Source organism: Tachypleus tridentatus, chromosome 3, assembly GCF_004210375.1.
Source record: "Tachypleus tridentatus isolate NWPU-2018 chromosome 3, ASM421037v1, whole genome shotgun sequence".
In the NCBI taxonomy this organism is placed as follows: Eukaryota; Metazoa; Arthropoda; class Merostomata; order Xiphosura; family Limulidae; genus Tachypleus; species Tachypleus tridentatus.
This window is the reverse complement of record NC_134827.1, coordinates 66,784,035-66,806,152: the sequence shown is the minus strand read 5'-3', so window position 1 is coordinate 66,806,152 and position 22,118 is coordinate 66,784,035. Positions and strand designations below refer to the sequence as shown.

The 22,118-nt window shown below is 30.8% G+C and overlaps 2 long non-coding RNA genes across 2 annotated transcripts; both read left to right on the top strand.

Moving 5' to 3' along the window:
- Nucleotides 1–5,773: 5,773 nt before the first annotated feature.
- On the top strand, nt 5,774–10,822 carry LOC143247027 (uncharacterized). The gene is made up of 3 exons (XR_013026315.1): nt 5,774–5,869; nt 10,304–10,401; nt 10,676–10,822. It is a non-coding gene; the product is annotated as an uncharacterized LOC143247027 (long non-coding RNA).
- A 2,103-nt stretch (nt 10,823–12,925) lies between these two features.
- LOC143247026 (uncharacterized) lies at nt 12,926–17,447 on the top strand. Its single transcript, XR_013026314.1, has 3 exons — nt 12,926–13,061; nt 13,491–13,659; nt 17,030–17,447. It is a non-coding gene; the product is annotated as an uncharacterized LOC143247026 (long non-coding RNA).
- Nucleotides 17,448–22,118: the final 4,671 nt, after the last annotated feature.

The following is a 22,118-nucleotide window of genomic DNA, read 5'->3' as shown; positions in this document are numbered from 1 at the left end:
AAGGAAATTTTAACTTTGTCTCAACAATCATGTATTTTGCTTATTATCAATCTTTTGGTGGTCCAGCCTATTTACAAGAAAGGTTTTCAGTGGTGTTTCAAGAATGAGTCTACTTTTAAAGGTTTTTTTTTTCCCAAATGATCAGAGATTACTCAAAGGCTTAATAGAGATATCCTAGTACCACAGGTGGTACTGTTTTAGAGTAAGGCTGCATTCTTAAATTAAGATGACTTTTATAACTTCATGGTCATTGATTTTTGGTTCTATGTTTAAAGAAAAATTGTTTTTAAAAGATGCACTTTGTAAACTTGGGAGGATTTTTTATTATTTTCAGTGAATCCAGTTTCCAATTTTTTGCAGTATAGTATACAAGACAGTTATTTCAGTGACAGCGTACTGTATTTCAAGATGGCTGGTATGGGTATTAAAACTTTTATTAAAATAAATTAGAAAACAATGTTTCACCTTCTTAGGTCTCTCAGGCCTTCAGGTTAAGAAAAACAGTTTTAATAGCCATGCTAGCCATCTTGAGATACATTTTTACTTCACGTGGGTTCCTCATCATCATGAGAGAGATATAGTTTTTCTGTTGTTTCACCTTCTTCCAAACCCTTTTCAGTCGATTGCTATACCTACATATCTTGACAGATTATCTTGAAACTTGGTAGGGTCATACTTTGGTCCAGTATGTCCAGTAAGTATTTTTTTTTTTTTTTATTTAGGCTTTTTTAAGGGGTCATATGCCAAACAACCCAAAAATATATATTTTGGGCTCTTGTGTGGTTATATTTACAGAAGTCTGGAAGACAACTGGCACAAATGTAAATATTCATGAGCTCAATACAATGACAAACAAAAATAGCTAGATTTGCCCATTTTGAATCTTTTTTTTTTTGGGGTGGGGACAGGAAGAGATCTGAAAAAAGCATAATTTAGAGGTATTTGTTGATCATTTACTCAGCCATATTTTGACCAATTTACATGGTATCTGGTAGAAAGATATTTTTGTACAGGTCCCAAACATTGACAAACAAAAATTGTGAAATTTCCCATTTTTAGTAATTATAAAATGGGTTAAGATTCCACAGAAAAGCATAACTTTAGAGTTGTTTGATCAGTTGCAGGTTTCATGGTTTTTGTTTTATCATATCCCACAAAACAATTTGCTGCCTAGAAAATCTAGGTAAAGACTTAGTGAACCACTCCGTAAAAGGACAAACAACCTCCAACTGTGTGAAGAAATCTGGACTTTAACTGCCAGACTCCAGTTATAGTTTGCTACAGCAAAGTGTTTTTTTTAAGTTCCCTAAAACTATTTTAAATTTACATATATATTCTGTGTTACAGTAGGTCTTGATGCAGTGATTCTTTAAAGACATAACAAATTATGTTTTGTTCTTTAGGTAACAGTTGCTATTGCTGCTGTTGTTGGTGTGATTTTTTACAGAATATCCATTCAAACTGTTCTGTACTTCACATTGAGTGACAATCGGACACTTACCAGCATGGTATCTCTGTGACAGCTGCACTGTTGAACCTTGTATGCATCATGACCTTTAACCTGGTAGATCACTTAAATAAGAAAAGTTAGGGATATGAAATTCACCTATTTCTAGTTGTGTAAAATGTATTTTTATGGCTTTATTCAAGATGATGTGGATCAAATATCTGCTTATAGTGATATGTGTATATAAGTGTATGTGTGTGTGTATATATATATATGTGTCAAGTACCTGTTTATAGTGGCATGTAAGCATATTAGTTTTGTTGTTTATTTATTTTTTACTTTGAAATGTTATATGTAATTACTTGTAAATTTTTAAGGTTGTTTCTTGTTTTCTGTTCAGCTGTAAATAATGTAATGGTTTTTTTCATGTTTGTATTTTCAAGAATGAAATTAATGTAGCTTGGAATTTTTTTATGAATGCACCAAAGTAACCATAAGAAAATCTTTATATTTTGCGTTCCAGAGAAATTATTAAAATAATGACAAAACCTCAGTATTTAAGTTCAGATGCAAGTAACACTACTATATATTTGTTTTGTAAGATCTTCAGTAGTACTTTTCAGTTTTGGCCATTTCAGCCATGGGGGCATTATAATATGACAGTCAATCCCCACTATTCATTGGTAAAAGAGTAGCCTCAGGTGTGGCTGTGATGGTGATGACTAACTGCCTTCCCTCTAGTCTTACGCTGCTAAATTAAGGACTTCAAGTGCAGATAGCCTTTGTGTACCTTTGTGCAAACCTCAAAACAAACCAAACCAAATAACTTTTCAATTTTTTTATAAACACACCCATCATCTTTGAGTGGTCAAATACGAGGCACAGGAATTAGTGTATGTTGATTATGTATTTGTTCATTTACCCTTGGGCTGGGCATGTATAAATTTGGATTAGAAAAACTTGATTTGAACACCAAAACTTACAAGCCAGAGTAAATTAAATCAAAAGAGAATGGCACTGAACCAGGGATAAAATTACCATATTCATATCACACTGATATCTGAAATATTTTTGTATTGTTTCATTATTTGTATGCTAGGCCTAGTGGTCAGTGTGCTGAACTCTGAACCTGGGGGTTTATGGTTCTAATCCTGTTGCAGCAAAAATGCCCTTCAACCTTGGGATTATGTGAATGTTGTAAAAGTGATTGTCAAATCCTGTTATTTGATTAGAATAACCAAAGAATTAGCAATAGGTGTCATTTCATAGTCTTATCAGTTTAAAGTTAGGGATGGCTAGTGTAGATGTTCTTTCTGAAACAACTGACTAACTATTAACCTTTTCTAGATTTATAGAAGAATAGCCATCTTTCTTACTGAATTGGGTAAGTTTCACTTGTTTCTAATTTTGGCAATTCCAAATGAACATAGGTTATTTTGTATGTTTTGTTCATCATTTTGAATAACAAAATTTAACCAGAATCTGACTGCAAAAGTCCTTATCCATATTTATTTTAGTGCCAGATAAATACTGTAACAGTCATACAAAGTTTATCAGAATAATTTATACATCTTGAAAAAACATATACATTTTATTGGTGAATAAATCCAAATTATACACACTTTTCAAAATAGAACTTATTTCTGTAAAAATTAATTTATGCCACATTATGCATGTTATCTAAATTTTTAATTAACTTTTCTGTTTGTACAGAATGTAATAAAATCGCATTAGAAAGTAATTGGGTATAACTATATTGAACGTCACTAACAGCACACTTTACCAGTCTTAGTTTTATTATTGATCAAGTCTGAGTGTTTTGTTAAATAAACTAGTGGATCAGTGCGAAACACAGTAAAGTATATTTAGTTGTAATACCATATACTCTTGTGATCAAAGAAGTGGTTTTCATTCACATTGCTAACATATATATGCAGAAATACATGAAACATTGTATAGTATTTATATAAATATATTTATGATAATTTTAAGGTTAGATGATTATTTGTAACTTTTAATTTGGTATTATGTATTTGATTTAATGACAGTTCATGGTGAAGAACAGTAAATATCATATACTGTGTACAGGGATACTGAAAAGTAAAACTTGTAAATATACATTTTAGAGGCTCTAAAGGCAATGCAAGCACAATATGCAAACAGTGCCATGGATATAGTATTTTTAGTCTTTACATAAACATTAACATGTTAACATGTAACTCAGATTGTCATCCTTTCTTGATTAGAAATACTTTTCCAGTGTATTTGATATTTAGCATACAACAGACTTGTACATTCTACTAACAACTTGCAACATCTTGTATAGATATGCATAATAAATTCAGAAATATAGTGAACATTCCATCTGTAATATGGCATTCATCCAATAAACTGACCCCATGCAGTTTATGTTAAGGATATATGTGTGTTTTAACATAATTTTTATAACTTCAAGACTAATAAAATAAATTTTAAAATATGGAATTTTATTTTGAGATAAAATCATGTTACAATAAATAATAAAACATCTCTTGTTAATGCAGCCAGCTTATGTAAAGATATTACATAAATTGGCTTGAGTACTGCATGTTATAAATTTAAAAATTGTCAAAGATTACTAAAATGTGTATAAAACTACCATAAAAATATTTCCACTGTAAAACTAGAATGTAAAGCTCTTTTTTTCTGTTACAATATGGAATGAAGTTAATCGTTTTGATTTAAAATTAACTTGTGTTTCCTAATGATTTGGCTTGAGAAGTGGTTAATGTTTGCTAATTCATGGAAACTAGTGTATCTAGACCACAAGTGTCTTGATGAACAGTCATTTGTATCCTACTTCTGACAACAACAACAAAAAAATGATGGAGGCTAAGATAAGGCTTAACATTTATTTAGATCATGGACAAATTAAGAAGAATATGGAAAATTTGTCTTAAATTCCTATGATTTGTATTTTATTATGACTTCCTCTCCCTCAGTACAAAAATATTTGACCATAGTATTTCTAATTGTTCAAAACTACGTTGCAGAAATATCTTTGCTCCGTGTGACAGCAGCAGAGTAACCTAAAAGCTGGACCTGAGCCAGACATAGAATGATATTTATAACTATGGAAAATAATGAATTTTGTAAATATATAAGAAAGAAATAATTCACTTTCAGACATAAAGATATTTATACTCTAAAGATTTGATTTGAAGAATAGAACTTAATGTTTCACCTAAGAGCTCTAAAAACCTCTGACATGAAATGTGTTAAATGATGAGTTTAATAGTATTATCAATTGGTTGTCATTAGTGTTAAGGTAGTTTATCAAACATTTTTTATTTATGTCAACCTTTTTCTGTATGTTAATATTCTTTTTGTAAAATAGTTAATACTGTTCTGAAATATTGTATATAGAAATACATCGCACTCAAAGTGATTATGAAAATAGTTTGACTTTGAAGATGTACCTGTTGAAGTTTGTCAACTATTAATCATCAGTTTTTTACATTGCATAAGTTGTTTTGTTGACTAACTTATTACTGTTCATAGAAGTGTTTAAAATCACATGTAACATGATTTTTGAAACATTTTAATATCTGTATGTGTAGGTTGAAGTAGATGTTTAAGTTGTTGAAGCAATGTGCTAAACTGTTGTTTTTACCTTTATGTGTTCATTTTTTCTACTTTTGTTGGTTTTAGTTTTAATACAAAGATATTATTACAATTCATATGTAAGAAAAATGTCTTAAGCAATAAAAACAAACTTGTAACACCATAAAAAAGGGTATTCCCTTTCAAATTCAGATTATAGGTAACTAATCAAATATTGAAGCACATTATTTTTTGTTCATTTATAAATAAACTTAGCATTATGAGGGCTCTTTATTTATAAGTATTGCAGATAAAATTAATGTTTTAGCTGAATAATATAATTTATTGATGTACAAGTCTAAATATAACAAGCTAAAATGTTTTTTACATTGATTGTGTTTACAGTGAATTAAATGGTCATGGAAATTTTAATAATAACTTGTTGAAATGGCATAGAATTCTTTATTTTTTAAAAATGTCCTAAACTTATACTTTTTACCCCAATGACACAGCAGTATGTCTGCAAACTTGCATTGGTAGAAACTAGGTTTTGATACTGGTGGTGGGCAGAGTACAGATAACCCATTGTGTAGCTTTGTGCTGAATTACCCACAAACTTGTGGTTTTACCTTTGAGATTTTAGGAGACTTAAAAATGAAAAAGGACAATGGAGAAAGTGTCAATAGTTCATCAATACAGAATTGACTTTTTTAGATTTTATTTTTATCTTTATGTTACATGTGAAGAAAGCTGTTTATGTTAAAATTTATCTTTTGATGCAACAGGTTTGTTGGGTATCCAGGACATTACAATTCATTGTTTGGATATCGACAAGAGGAAGTATGTATAACATTGTCAGTTTTTTTGTTATATAAAAGTTCAGCTGTTAAACTGTTATTTAAAAAAATTTTTTGTGCACAGTTTATTCATAGTACTGTATAATAATTCCAAAACATACTTAACATCTGTTGACATTGTAGCTATTTCTCAATATCCAGTGTCATTAGCTGCTCGGTCCAGTTTTTCTTTGAAGACATTGTGTCGGCTGGTATGTGGAATACTTCTATTACTCTCCTACCTTGTTGTTTACATGATCTGGCCGATTCCTCTTCTGATGGTGTCCCAGTACTTCCTGTATATTTTTTTTACCACATCTGCTAGGCTTTTACCAGAAATGAGTATTTTCCTCAATCATATACTCTTTTTTTTATTTTCAGGGTCCCTTTATTTTCATGGTATCCCATTCTGGGGCTAGTGCTTCTGCGGCAAGTATGCTTTCTCTTTTCGACTTGAAACAAGCAACTACTTTTACTATAATTACTACCACCATTATGCAACAGGTTCTGTCAAAATGAGGTGCCCTGTAAGATCATTTAGGCACCTACCAGATGATATTATCTTGTTATGGATTGCCACTCATGGACATTCATGAATACAGCTAAAAGGGATTTTCCTAATCTTCGTATTGAATAAATTGTGATTGGTTTGCTTTGAAAAAAATGTAGGGAACTTGATTCCCCTATTGCACAGTTTCCAGAGCTCTGTTTTTCAGGTCTCCCCAGTGCATTTTAGCACCCCAGGCTGTATTAGTGGAGCTTGAGAATCTGTGGCAGACAAGAGGCTTTTCCACCAAAGTTTTTGAGTGTGTTCAATCACTCTTGGAGAAGAGGGCAAAGTTAGGGGTCCTCCTTCTAGGGCTCCAGCCTTCCTGGGAACCTACTCATAAATTTGGTTCATATTTTGCATACAGTTATCTAGTTGGGGAGTGCAAAACCCTTCTCTTTGATCAGTGCCAGTTTTGGTTATCATTCATGGAGGTTGGTTCACTATATCATAATTTTGAAACCAAAGCAATTCCATTGTAAGTCCTTGGTTGAGTGCAGGTTCCACATAATTCCAGGGTTAAGTAGAATACACCTTATCCACTTGGTTAGAGACTGAGAACAAATGTTCGTAATTCCATACCAGATAAGTTCTGTTCATTTGTTGGGTATGACATATGGGATCCCATTATTCCTAGCCTCGAGTGTTACCTTTTGGACTTGTTAAGTGTTGCTTACTTTCTTGTTGTTATTTTGATGGTGCCAAATGCAACATTCTGTGGTTACAGGTTGGTATCTAAAGTATATATATATAACATTGTGGTCTGAGCCAGCAATATGAGATATAGGTACTACAACCCCTTAATTTCAACCCTGAGTCGTAGAATCTTGGCTGTCTGGTCAGGGGTGGCCTACCTCATGATTATTCATATTCTGTTCTGCCTTTGATATAGGAACAAAGCTCCAAGTGAAGAGTATATCTGTTATAGAGGTAGGGTGTAATTTCCACACTTTTGTACCATTTTTTCTCTTGGTACATTCCTGTTCTATACAAATGCTTTGTGTGTGGATCATGCCTGCACTGTCCCCTACACTTTTATCAATGTGAGATTCTAGCTATAGTGTTGGTGGATATTATTGGAAACAATTTTCAGTTTAAGTAAAATGTTAACTTTTATTTTTAGATAACTTTAGAAAATAAGTCCTCTAGAGGCTTTTAATTTCCCAGTAATCTTGTAATTTTTAAGAAACTAAATCTGGAATGTAATTGCTACTTTCCTGTTCTTTAAGTCATAATAAATAACATGATGTTGTTGTTTGCAGTTTATTATTCATAAAATCCAACCTTTTTATTTACTTTTGCACTACCAAAATAATTAAGGCAATTTGTCATTTTCAGACTTTCATTTATATCTCCTGGTAATATCGAAACATGAATGTTGTAAAGTGTCTTTAAAGTTGATATAGTCATGTGAAGATTGTATGCAAAATGGTGGTCAGTTGGCCAAAATGGCCATTAACTTAACTTCTAAATACGTAAGGATATTATGATTTAAGAATTTAAATAATAAGTTAAAAACTAACTGAAACATTGAAGGGAATATTTTACTAATAATTGCGTTGTTTGTTCTTAGTTTAAGTTGAAATTTGCAAATAGGATTTGATTTTATACTGTATCAATAAAACTAAATATGTTCTATAATTAAGGACTTTTGTGATTTTCTTTTCCAATGTTCTTTTTTAAGTTGTCTCTTAGACACATTCAAAAGAATTTTTGGTTTTTGAAATTTTATCCCAAGAAATTATAAGTATCCAGCATTGTCACTATGTTGTAGAAATGACACTAAACATAAAGCATTGTAAAACTATCTCCAATTTGCACATCTCATTCAGTGTTGCTAAGACCTGTGTTTAGGCCTGAGTATCATTAGGACACCTGCATTGTTTTATTGCTACTAACAGTAGTATAGATCTAGGCTTAGATAAGATCCAAGGTCAGTAATAATTACTCATTTATACACAGACAAATGTAATTTAGATTAGAAAGTAACATACCTAAATTACTTTTTTTCTTGTTCTAACAAACTACATTTGAATGGCATTTTAATATATGACCTTACTAACCAGCACTGTTTGAGGTAATCTACTTTACACAGACAACATTAATCTATAACCTACCTTATCAATCTGTATATGCTCAATCTGAAACCTGGTTAGACAATGTTTTGCTCAATAACATAATAGCAATCAACCAAATAACTATAAGAAGTCCTGTATTTGCACTGGTATTTGGGACCTGAAGTCATAAATTCATGGTAGAAAAACATGAAATCTTGAATTTTATTCAAAGTACACTTCCTGTTGGCTGGGAAAAATAGCATTATTAACCCTTTCTCTGCAGACATCTTTTTCTGTGCATGCCTCAAGGTTTTAGTGAGTTACATTCAAAAATTGATGAAAGTATTTTCTTCTTATGATATACTAATAAATAAACCCTGAAAACATAGCTCATAATCCATATTTTAATAGTATACAAGTTTAAAGATTTTACTTTCAGAAGGCAATATTTAAAATAGAAAAACTAGAATTTTCTAGTGTAAGAATTGTAACATTTTCTCTTTAGGCCTTTTCTTCTCTAATTTATTTACCACCCCCTCCAAGAAGTAGAAAATGAAATTTAATGTAAATCACTTATTATTATATAATTTCGCTAAGGCATACTATAATTTTCATAGCGTTTGATATTACTTGGTTCCAGAGACATGAAATCAAATCTATCTTGCCACACCCACTTGTGATGTCCTCTTTATTAGAAATTACCAATAAGTGTTTAAGCCACTCAGTACAGTATTACTTAAAAACCAATAGAAAGCCGTGGTTTTCATCTGTCAAGTGATTTATCATATTGCAATGTTTCCTGTAAATAAAATTCCATATTTTGCTTTCAATTTAACCTTGATTGCCATGGGAAATTATTGTTTAAAAATAGAAATCTCTTTAGATCAGTTAGGTTAGATTGAGTAAAATAAGTACTACTGTTACTACTAATAATAATAGTAACAGGTGGTTAAGGCACTCGACTCGTAAATTGAGGGTGGCGAGTTTGAATCCCCTTCACACCAAACATGCTCGCCCTTTCATCCGTGGGGTCGTTATAATGGATACAGTCAATCCCACTATTTGTTGGTGAAAGAGTTGGCTGTGGATGGTGATGACGAGCTGCCTTCCCCCCTAGTCTTGCACTGCTAAATTAGGGACAGCTAGTGTAGATAGCCCTTGTGTAGCTTTGCACAAAATTAAAAAAAAAAAAACACAAACAAACAAAAAACTACAACTAATAATAATACTTTAAAAAATGTTCATGAGTAGCTGCTTCATTACTGCTTCAGGGGTTACACCAGTAACAAGGATTTAGGTTTAGATATTACACAAAAACGTTTGAAATTTTTGAGACAAAGAAAAGTATTTTTGATCTAAACATGGAAATCAACATTCAGACTAGTATACAGAAATTCTTTATTTATTTATCTATACATATGTAAGTATTCACAGATACATTTATAGTAAAAATACTCCATAAAAAATATAATCTTTGGTGTGCAAAAAAACTATTTATGTTTACTTAAAGCCTGCCAAACGATGTGAATACACTGTAATACTATAACAAGCATAGAATAATTGTTAGGTCAGTTCCTGGGATTAAGCCTGTCATGAGAAACTTAAACTATGAAGAATCAATCTCTGCAAAATTTTTCGTGTTAGTCACACACATTCTTTAAATTTTGAGGTTTGAAACATTTTTTGGACCATTTGATCCTGGGCAAGTTATTAGTGCTCTTACTCACTGACTTATATCTTATTGTACTTTTCAGTCTTGTGTCCTTTCTGAGATATTTTTTAAAGTGGTATTGCTACAGTAATTTTGAAACTGTTTTTCTACATTTCTTTCTAGTGTGGAACAGGAGGGTGTTTGTTTGAACTCTCTTTGCAGTTAGCTATAATTGTGGCAGGGAAGCAGTTCATTAACGCCGTGGTGGAAATGGGTGTTCCGTAAGTTTTTTTAGTTAAAATAGACATTTATTGTAATAATTTCATGTAAGAACATTTTCTATGACAGTTGGCTCATTTTGAGACATAAGAACTGTGTTGTACTTTTTTTTTCAAAAAGGGATTTTGGTATGTTCAAGATTTGTAGTTTATTAATGTTCAGTCAAACATGTAGTAAGTCAGATTGTATGTAAAATTAAACTATTTATACATTCATGTCAACAAAAAAACTGTTTTTATTTTAAAACTAGGTAAAAATGTTTTTGTATTTATCTAGATGGCTGTTACGGGTTTACAAGAAGTGGTCAGTGCATAAAAAGGGTCAGTGTGCTCATGAAAACCATGCACCCACTCAGTGGGAGAGTGACTACAACTTAATAAACCAAGAAGAATTGGGTCTTTTTTAGTGAATATCTTGAAATGGGTAAGGCTTAAGTTTAAAATAATGATGTGAAAATAATTACATTAATAGATGTTCTACATAAAACTTGAACAGGTTAAAATGGTACTTTTCCATATCTGTGAAAAATGTTAAATCTTTAACAATGACCTTGTAGTTTGTACATCATTCAAGAGCCTTAAAATCAAGTTATTCTAATTCTAGTTAACTGAGTAACTGACTACTATGGAAATGAATGATATATTATTTTAAGTTCCTCCAACATAGTTTAAAATACTTTTAGATATTTAATGTATAATTAACAGTAAAGATGAAATGTGTGATATGATGATAATGTATGTGAAAAACGTAGTTGGAGCAGCATTTAGAATGTTTTTGATGATGTAGAAATGGATATGAATTGTGTTTATTGCTGAGCCTGAAGGGTTATAATGCTTTTTATTTATTTATTTAATATAAAAAATACTTGGTAAAAGTTTTGAGTTTTACCTAAAGATTGAAATTACCAAAAAAAACATCTTATATGTGTATGACATGTTTAGAGTCACAGTTGGAGTTTTATTCATACTAGTTGTGTTTTGAAAGAGATCATTCTAAATACAATAATTATATATAAGGAGAGTCAGTCATGATAGGAGGGAGAGAATTCTCTTGTATTGCTATTGTATTCTTTTTATTGAGCTATAAAATTCAATAAAGATGTGGTAATAACCAAAAGAGATGTAGATCTAATAGCATTAGCATGTAGTTAATCAGATGTTTCTGTTATATAATATAGTTTTAATTTCTGAATTTCAAAAGTAAAATATTTTAATTTGTAACGTCTTAGTGTTTACATTTCTGTATCACGTGATGGCACTTGTTTGTTCAAAATTGCTAAACTTAGACATCTTTTCACTTGTATTTGATTGACTGAAATTGAATACAGCTTTCAGACTTGCAGATTTTCCTTGTACATAACATAAAGTTATAGTTACCAAGCCATCCCATAAAGCTCTGTTCTCTTACATGCAGTCTTTCAAAAATGTAAATACTTTTCTCTCTTTCTGTCTTTGATATTTGCTGTTACATTATTGATATCCATTAGAAAATAACTTTTTTAATATTCTGTTTTATGTATAATGTCATCTCGTTCACAGGATGGCTTTTAAGTTTTTCTGAACATAGATTCAAATCTGCTTTCACTATGTTTAGTTTAACCAGCTAAGGAAATTGTTTTGATGCACAATGTTTAGTTAGAAAACCAGTTAAATTGTAATAATTATAAGACATTGAATGCTTTGTGTTTATTATTGTTTGTGCTCTAAATTGTGTGTTTGAAATTAATAAATAATTTGGGAAAAAAAATGAAAAACAGCCCCATGGAAAATTTGGGTTAGCATCTATCAATACTTTAAGTCTTTGACAACAAAAGAAATTACAGCATTCACAATTAAGTACTAGATTTTTGTTATTTTTTATGCACATATTTTGTTTGTTATAATAGTAAAAAAAATACTTATTAGGTAACATTAGAATATATGAATGAAGAAATAGATTAATTTATTTGCAATATATGTATATACTTTTGATGATCGTGTGTATTACATAATTTTATGCTGTGATTTGAACTAAGTGTATACAAGGCGATTCCTGGGTTGTTACATAGGCTTAGTATATAGGAAATTGTCATATTTAACTGATGCAAGTCTGATGATAGTCAGGATAAATAATGATAAGCTTTTATTGTGCTCTGCAGGGATTTTAGAAAGGAAAAATTTTTCATATTTTTTTTGGTGTGGTTACAAGGTTAAACAAATGGCCCAAGCTCATGTAATGTAAGGGTAGAGACAATAATGCATAACATATAAATATTTACCAAAAATAACTTGATATTCAATTAGAAGATTCTAGAAGCTATGCAAATGAAATTTGGAAACTGTAATATTAAATACATATACATTTTATTAATTTTAGCATGAAAATCACTTTGCTCTCATACTAGTCAGAGTTTAAAATTGAGACAAATCTTTATAAAAATAATAGGTTCTTATGGATGGATTTTTTGGAGTTCCTCATTAGTTATTGTATCCACTATATTTTGTTTGATAAGAATCACTTCATTGTTTGTTCCTTTCAATTTTTTCAGGGAATATTTTGGAGTGAAAATAGGCCTCTACTTTGCTTGGCTGGGATTTTATACCTGCATGCTGATCCCAGCTTCAGCAGTAGGAGTGCTGTGTTTCCTCTATGGGTTCTTCACCTTAATGGGTGATGCTCACAGGTATGAATAAAGGGAGAAAAAAGTTAAAAGAGTTATTAAACAGTTTATTATTTTTATAACTCATGTTTGATCATTTTCTAAATTATACCTCAGATAAATCAGTTACTTAGAGATATGTAATTGATGAAATGTGGTAAGTTATTAATCACTGGACTAATTAATCAGTGTTTAACTAATTAATTATTTTCACACAAGACATTTGTAGCTGGAATAATTGCAAAGAGTAATAATTGGAACCATTAATTTTTATTGGTTGATATGTTTTGAACCATTAATGTACCTTAAAATATTTTTAATAATTTTTTGTGACAAATTGATTTAAACATAATTTCAGTTAATCAGTTATTTTATGTGGCATTGTGATTGATTTAAATATTCAGCTGTACTGTGTTTATAAACTTAAAACAAAATTGCATTTTTTTTTTACAGTAAGGACGTTTGTGAGTCCTACAAAGACACAATTTTATGTCCTCGGTGTGACATAAAAGGATGTAAATAGGAACTGAACAACTAGGACAGACATGCACTTTTGTCAGAATTACACATCTTTTTGACAATGATGCTGCTGTATTTGTTGCTGTTTTTATGTCACTCTGGGGTAAGTATTATATAGATTTACATGTTAAAGTTATATAAATAATATTCTCTTCTTCAGACTCTGTTAGAGCTTTCATACACAAAATATCAAATTTTTTGTTATTTAGTTTTAAGACTTTTTTAAGTAATGCTTTTCTTGTGCCTATTTTCTTTTAGCATGTTGACTATCTAACATGCATAGTAATTTTGATTTTAAGATTAAAAATACTTGTATGCATCAGAAAATGTTCACATTTCACATATAAAATTTTTATAACCTCCAGATAATTATCAAACATTTTTGTACAAACAAACTTAATGATTTGTCTGTTATTTTTACTAATGCAACTCTGTATGGGCTTGATAGATTTGACCACTATAAACAATTAGGAAATTAATATAAATAATGCCTTTTTTCATTCTAGAATAACTACAAACTATAACTCATATAAAATAGCTTAAATTTGATAACATTATACATTTATATACAAGGGGAGGACAAAAAAGTGCCTCTCCCTTGAAAATGTTAATTTATTTGATATCATATTGGAACAGATCTTGTGAAGTGCATTTTACACATTTTTCTATTATCTAATAAAATATATAACAAATTAACAGCATTTTCAAGGGGGCCACTTTTCTTGTCCACACCATGTACAAATATAAATTTATTATTTTTATTATATTGATCTTTCAACTGTGTCTGGATAACAGTGTAGAAGTTACAATGACAGGGTGTATGTAAGCTCATGCTACCATATCCAGTAACATAAAACTGACCTTACAAAGGACCTGAATTTTGGGAAAGTAACTCACTAAGAAAATCCTCATGATATGTGTGGTAATGGATGCCTATAGCAAAAGGGTTACTTCAACATAAAAACGTCCAACATTCAGTGATGTCGAGAAACCCACTTGTTGACAAATTTATATGGAAAAACGGCTCCTTTGGGTTGAGAAAATATTTTACATAGAAGAGCGAACAATGTTTCGACCTTCTTCGGTCATCATCAGGTTCACAAGAAAGAGGTAACTGACTGGAAGCTGACCACATGTTTCAAAGGGGTTGTGTAACTGAGTGTCAAAAAGTAGAGGGCGGTATTAGATGTTTGAATATATAAGTTTATTTATTTTATTATATTAATATAGGTATAAAGGCGTTCCTTTATATTGGTTTATTTTGGGTTTAAGTTGTTGTATAAGTAAGGCTTCTTTAATTTTGCATTTGTTTATGTTTGTTTCTTTATTTAGTATTTGAGTGTTTTCTATGGTTATGTTGTGTTTACTTGACTTGCAGTGTTCGAAAACGTGTGAAGGTGACTTTTTATGTTCTTTGAATCTGGTTTCCATTTTTCTACTTGTTTCTCCTATATAGAAGTCGTGCCAGTTATCACATTGTATTTTATAAATAATGTTGGTGTGGTGTTTGTCAGTGTAGTTTTTACATAGTATAGACCTCAGTTTTGTGCCTGGTTTTTGAATAAATTTGGTATTAAATGGAATGTCATATTTTGTTACTAATTTTTGCCAAATGTTGGTTATTGTTTGCTGATGTCAGGAATATATGGTATACAGCAGTATATGGTTTCGTGGTTTTTTTGATTCATGAGATATATTTACTTTAGTTGGTTGATTTTGCTTTCTGTCTAGGTGTGTGCGTATAATGTTTTCTACGGTTTCTGGAGGAAACTTATTGATGTTGATGAAGTATTGTTTTATTTTGTCTAATTCATCATTAATTTTATCTGGTGAGCATAGTTTTATGGCTGTGTTTATTTGGTTTCTTAGTATGTTGAGTTTTTGTTTTGTTTCATGTGCCGAGTTCCAAGGAATGTATAGTCCAGTATGGGTGATTTTTCGGTGGATTTCTGCTTTGAATTGTGTGTCAATTCTTGTAATTTTGAGGTTAAGAAATGATATTTGATTACTTTCTTCCTGTTCACATGTGAAGTGTATGTTGGGATGTATAGAGTTAATGTGATTGAAAAAATTAAGTATGTGTTCTGTAGATTTGAATCCAGCAACCGTGTCATCTACATATCTGTACCAGTATAGTGGTGGATGTAATGCTGTGTTAATTGCTTGTGTTTCAACTTGTGTCATAAAAATATTGGCTAGAACTGGTCACACTGGTTTGCCCATGCTTAGGCCATTTGTTTGCATATAGTTTTGGTTCTTGAACATGAAGTTTGTCTTTATGGTGGTGGATTCTATGAGGGTTGCTAACTGGTTACTGGGAATTTCTGTAGTTGGGTTAGGGTCTCGGATATAGAGTTCTAAGGCTATCTTGCAGGCTTCAGTGGTTGGAACTTCTGTAAAGAGGGATATAACATCGAAACTGGCCATTAAGGCTTTATGATTAAGTTGATTTAGATTAGACTTGAAATTAAAAGAGTCTTTGATGAATGAGCTGGCTGATGTTACATATTTGGAGAATGCCCATGCTATGTATTTACCAAGATTGTAATTAAACGATTCATATGTGGACATTATTGGTCGTAATGGACAATCTGGTTTATGAGGTTTGGGGATGCCGTATATTTGCGGTGTGCTTGAGTCGGTTTTACGTAGGTAGGAATAAAGTGTTTGTGAAATTGTGTTGGCTTTTTTCATTTGTAGTAGTAATTTGTTCAGTTGCGTCTCGTGTGTCTTTGTTGGATTTGTGTGTATTGGTTTAAATTTGCTCGTGTCTGATAGGATGTTATTCATTTTTTGGATGTATTCATTCGTGTTCATTATGACTATAGCATTGCCTTTATCTGCTTTTAGAATTTTTATTTTTTTGTCTTGTTTTAGGTTTTTAATGGAATTAATGTCTCTTTTTGTAAGGTTGTTTTTTAGTTTTCTGTTTTGTGAAATTATGTTGATGGTTTTGATAGAAAATTCTTTGAAAAAATCATTTAAGATGTTGTTTTTAGGTGTTTCTGGAAAATATAAATTTGTAATTTTACCTGGGAAGTTTGGCTGTTGGATGTCAATAAAATTATCTAAGTTGTCTTTCCTTGTTTTTCTTCTCTGTAGAAAGTATCACAAGTCTCCTGGCTAGGTCTTCTAAACATGTTTTGATTTCTATGGTTGGTTTGTTCCTAGGTGCTTAACAAAGGACTCAACTTTGCAATAGCTCAACTTCTGTAACTGAAGTTTCACATGAAACACTTCAAATTAATTCCAAAAGCAAGTTATTACTTTGAGATATCTTGTCTGTAATTTGGGACTTTTCAAGGTAAAAAGAAAACACTTTACAAAGTTTGTTATTACTAACACTTTGGTGAACAAAAATAGTTGAATAAATTATCATAAGCCATATCAGTTTCAAGAGTAATTTGCATTCTGTTGCAATTTCTGTCTTTAGTGATGATAAACTTTATCACTTTGTTTTTATTTACTTTCAGCTGTAATATTTCTTGAATTGTGGAAAAGGTATTCAGAAAAAATTACCCACCTCTGGGATTTGACTAGTTTTGACACTTTAGAGGTAATGTGTACTTTTACCTTAGTAATTAATTTTATCACAATGGACTTGTGTATTTGACATGAACTTTTAACCATGGCAGTATACCAATTGTGATTGTGAAGGTACTAGTTGTGTCATGACAAATTTGACAGTAATCATACAAATATTTTAATTATATGTTGTCAGTGTTGACTGTTATGATTGCAAAGTGATTTTTCATGTTAAGATTAAAAATACTTCATTTAAAAAATTTTCAAATTTCACTTATGTAGTTCTTTAAACTTCCTTCATAAATATCAGATGATGTTTGCTGTCAGTAAAAAGTTTATTTTGTCTGTTATTTTACAAGCTGTAACTTTTAAATGATCAGCCAATCTAAACGTCCTCATAACCACCATAAAAAATTTTGAAATAATTGTAAATTACTTTTTATTCTGCTAAAATGACAGCAAATTGTGACAATATACATCTTCTGTTTCTTCTTAATCTTACAGTTTTATTGACTTTTGAACCATGTGTAACTATTAATCCTTGCTTTGAGGGTTGCGGGTTTTCATTCCCGTCACGTCAAACATGCTTGCCCCATTCAGCCATGGGGGCATCATAATGTGACGGTCAATCCCACTATTCGTTGGTAAAAGAGTAGCCCAAGAGTTGGCGGTGGGTGGTGATGACTAGCTGCCTTCCTTCTTGTCTCACACTGCTAAATTAAGGACGGCTAGCACAGATAGCTCTCGAGTAGCTTTGTGCGAAATTCAAAACAAAAAAACAATTAATCCTTCCTCACAAGTTTTAAATCACTTGGTGAACCTTCAGCTCATGTTACCTTATTGAATTACATTAAACAATATGAAGAATATTTCTTATTACTATTCATTATTTTAGCTAATCTAACCTAACAACTTTCTTGTTTTTTCATTTTAGTTACTTTTGTAGTAATAAATAAAGAATATTCATGAAAAACATAAAATGTACTGTTTACCAGCATCTTTTTTTTGTTCTTTACTGATAGCACTACCACACTAAATGCCCCCTGCTAGTGTAGCGGTAAGTCTATGGATATACAACATCATAGAGAACTATTGGCAGCTTGTAAAAGAGAAGCTGTGTGCGTGCTAAATGACTTTAATTTCCTAGTGTATGACATCATGAACGAATAAGATAGAAAGCTGTAAAATAACTACTTTATAATAACTTATTTACATAAAATTAATCAATTCTTGGAGAGGTGATAAGTAAATTATAGAAAAAGGAAGAATCTAAGAATTTAAATACTATTAAAATTTGATTCAGTAATTACATTGTGATGCAAAGTTTACTTGTATACATCGATAATAAACTAGTTTAATAAAATTTTGAATTTAACTCTGTAAAAGGTTGTGACATATGCAGTTTGATCTTCTTGATGTGAAAGGGTTAATGACCTTGTTTTCCTGCCTCTATTGGGTGCACAGGACAAGTTTGTTTGTTTCCAGTATGATATTTACAGCTACTCTCTAGTATTTCCCCTTGAACATCTTTTCAAACTTTGTCTTTTAAAAATAATGTTTGAATGTTCCCTAAAGGTATTCTTTTGAGAACATTTCTCAAAAATACATGTTTAAAAATGTAAATTTCTTAACACATAGATATGATGTTTTACCTAAACTCTTGATCATAATGTGGTTTGTTTTTATATCACCAGGGACATCCAAGGCCAGAATATTTAGCTTAAATTATCAACAGTAAACAAAAGTAAAGTAAACTTTATTACAGGAGTAAGAACAGCACTGTTATCAATTTATAATAAACATCAAAACAAACATCTGACTTTTTGTCCAGTTGTTCCCACAATTTGTCTTGTTTTTATACAAGTCTAGATCTATCTGTTAATGATGATTTTCCAGTGTTGTAGTTGATTATCAGATTATAAGTTTTATGATGACAGTAAAAGTGTTTGGTATTGGTTTTACAACAAAACTGTAATTAAATGTACTCTATCAAACAAAATTAACAAGCTATGTATTTTTTGTATGAATTCTTTCTTAAAATTTTTAAACTTAAAAAAATGCCTTATTCTTCTTGAAAAATGCAGTTATTTTGAGTAAATGGTATTCAAAGGTACAATTTTAAAAGGGTGATAAAACACTTTTCTAAAAATAATTCAGTGTAAATGCATTACATGTAGTTTAAAAGATAGCAGAGTATAAAAAATAGATGTGAATAACAAAAGTTTAAAAGATCTTGATCTTATGCTTGTTTCAAATATTCTCATTTAAAGTTCCCTGCCTGGCTGCCAGGTGGTTAAGGCACTCGACTCGTAATTATAATGTGATGGTCAATCCCATTATTTGTTCGTAAAAGAGTAGCCCAAGGGTTTGCAGTGGGTGGTGATGACTAGCTGCCTTCCCTCTAGTCTAAATTAGGGACGACTAGTGCAGATAGCCCTCGTGTAGCTTTGTGTGAAATTCAAAACAAAGCAAATCATTTAAAGCTCATTACATTTATTTTATCCCATTTTTTAAAAAAACAAACAAACAAGTTAGATTTTCCAATGCCTAAGTTGTGGTTTTATTATCCCCTTCAAAAATAATGTAAATTGAACTTCAGAAGGAATATTACAGCAGTTTTTCATCAGTTCTGGTTCTATTTCTGAGGGCATGTGTTTGAACTTTATTTCTTACGAGTTATGAAAATTTATTACTTAGTTTTTTTACTGATGTGCTTTTCTAAATGCTTCTGTGATGTACACTGTAACAGGTAAACGAACCATACAGTCTCTGCATTTTGATTCATGTTGTTTTTTTATTTTTGTGACAATCTAGAATGAGTTTTAATTATATTGTTACTTAAGATGTACCGTGCACCATATTTTCCTGATCTGTGGTGTTACTACTTGTGAGTATTTATTTATGAATTAATTTGAAGTATATAGGTGTGTACACTAAAGCTATGTGAACATTTAAGATTTCAGATTTAAAGAAGAACCAATTTTGAGAACAGTGAAGTTTAGAAACAGATTCAGTAGGTAAATTTGACACAGTAATGGTGTTTGGTATTTAGTGGGAATGAGAAATTTATCTATATACAGGAATATGTGTGTATGTGTACTTTATTATTAAAAATTATTAATTTGGGAAGGGGTGTATGGATCATCAGAAAAGTTGAATCAAAATATACAAATTGTATTTTCAAGCTGACAACTTGGGACTCTTAAAAAGTAAACAAACTATTTTGTCCCCACTAAAATTGATAAGTACTGTAGGCATGGAGTTAATAGAGGGATTTATAATAAGCTTAAGAAAATAATACAGACATTACTTGCAGCTGTATTTATTTACTTTGTTAGAGCCTTTGGCTATAGGCTTGACAATACAGTCTCTGCATTTTGATTCATGTTGTTTCTTTATTTTTCTGACAATCTAGAATGAGTTTTAATTATATTGTTACTTAAGATGTTTTTTTTTAACATTCATTTATAGAGAATACATTCTAAACTTCACAAGTGCATGTGAATTCAGTTGAATGTTACATATTTTTTGACAGTTTACCTTTGCTTCTGCTTTATGTTCCACTCATCCACCACATATTAAAAATAAATGACAAATGTTCAAGAGAAAATAAACATATTTACTGGTATGGGTATACCACTGTAACATACAAACTGTAAAATTGTTCTCAAAGGACCATTGTGAAGGCAAAGATTGTATGATCACAAATTTAATGAGTAGCTTCCATCAGCTTGTACTATTATGTAACAAAAGATGAACAGTAACAAAGGAACCTCATCAGAATTGAAAAATTTTTCTTTTAATATAATACAACAAAGGTTAGTGCAACATAAACATACACAGTCACATGCTTAATTTGATAGGTTTACATAACAAATATGTTTGTTCTTCAACAGCCTGCTGTGTACAAGTGTTTGTTAGAATAAGGCAACACAAATAATTCTTTCAGTGGCACACTTTGCTAAATTGCTAATCATCAATAACTTTTACTATCACTACCTATTTAAAATTACAATAGCTATATGAAAGAGTAATCTATGCAGTGGTAATAAATTCTGAATATGTACTTGTGACTTTTGCTAAGTACAAAAAACAGTAGAAAGAATTACCAGTGTGATATTGAATAGTAACATCTGTTATGGTAATCATCCAGTGTCAAACAGCTGTTGAAATATTGCCAGGGAAATAAATTTGAGTAATGATGAACAACAGTGGCTTGGATAACAATATCTATCATCAGAATCCCCTAATTTTGTTGTGTCTGTTTCCAATAAAAACACTAGAAAATGCACAAGCTGTAGTTTCTAACTAATGCACATACTAGTAAAACACTGGATTTTTTGATGGCTAAAAATGAAGGACTTAGAAAATTTCACAGCATGACATAATTAAGGATGGGGAAGTAAGTTCAAAAGTACTGTCAGTTTCTTGCAGAAATCTCAGTGGAGTCCTGTAACACAATAAATATCATTTGAAATAATTTTATAGTGAAATCAAAATGGTTATTTGTGGCTTGAGTTAAGCTGTCAGCAATAGATCTACAGTTTTGTTTGCTTACATTTTTTTTGTGATCCCTATTTGTGGATTTTAAATACCTAGTTTTTAATTATCTGCTATGTTGACTTTTTTAATGCACAACAATGAGAAAATATATGTTTAGAGTGAGACACGACCCCCAATTGGCACTTATAAAATTATTCCAGTAGAAAAACAGTCCTTTTAAATAAAACAAGTGTGTTTAAAACATTTCTTTAAATAAAGATTTGTGTCTTTTGAAGTAATTATTTATCAAGGTTTTGTGACTTGTTTAACATGAGTCCAATATGAGAACAGTCACTCGGAACAACGTTGCATCTTTCACTGAAAAATAATTAATTTTTAAGTAAGTCATGGACATTCATAGCATTCCATATAGCATATCTGTCTATGTTGTGGTTGAAAATGCTCAGTCGATTTTGCTGTAGTTTTGTGTAACAATAACATGAATAAAAATAACACGATTAAGTAAGGAAATTTTAACTTTGTCTCAACAATCAT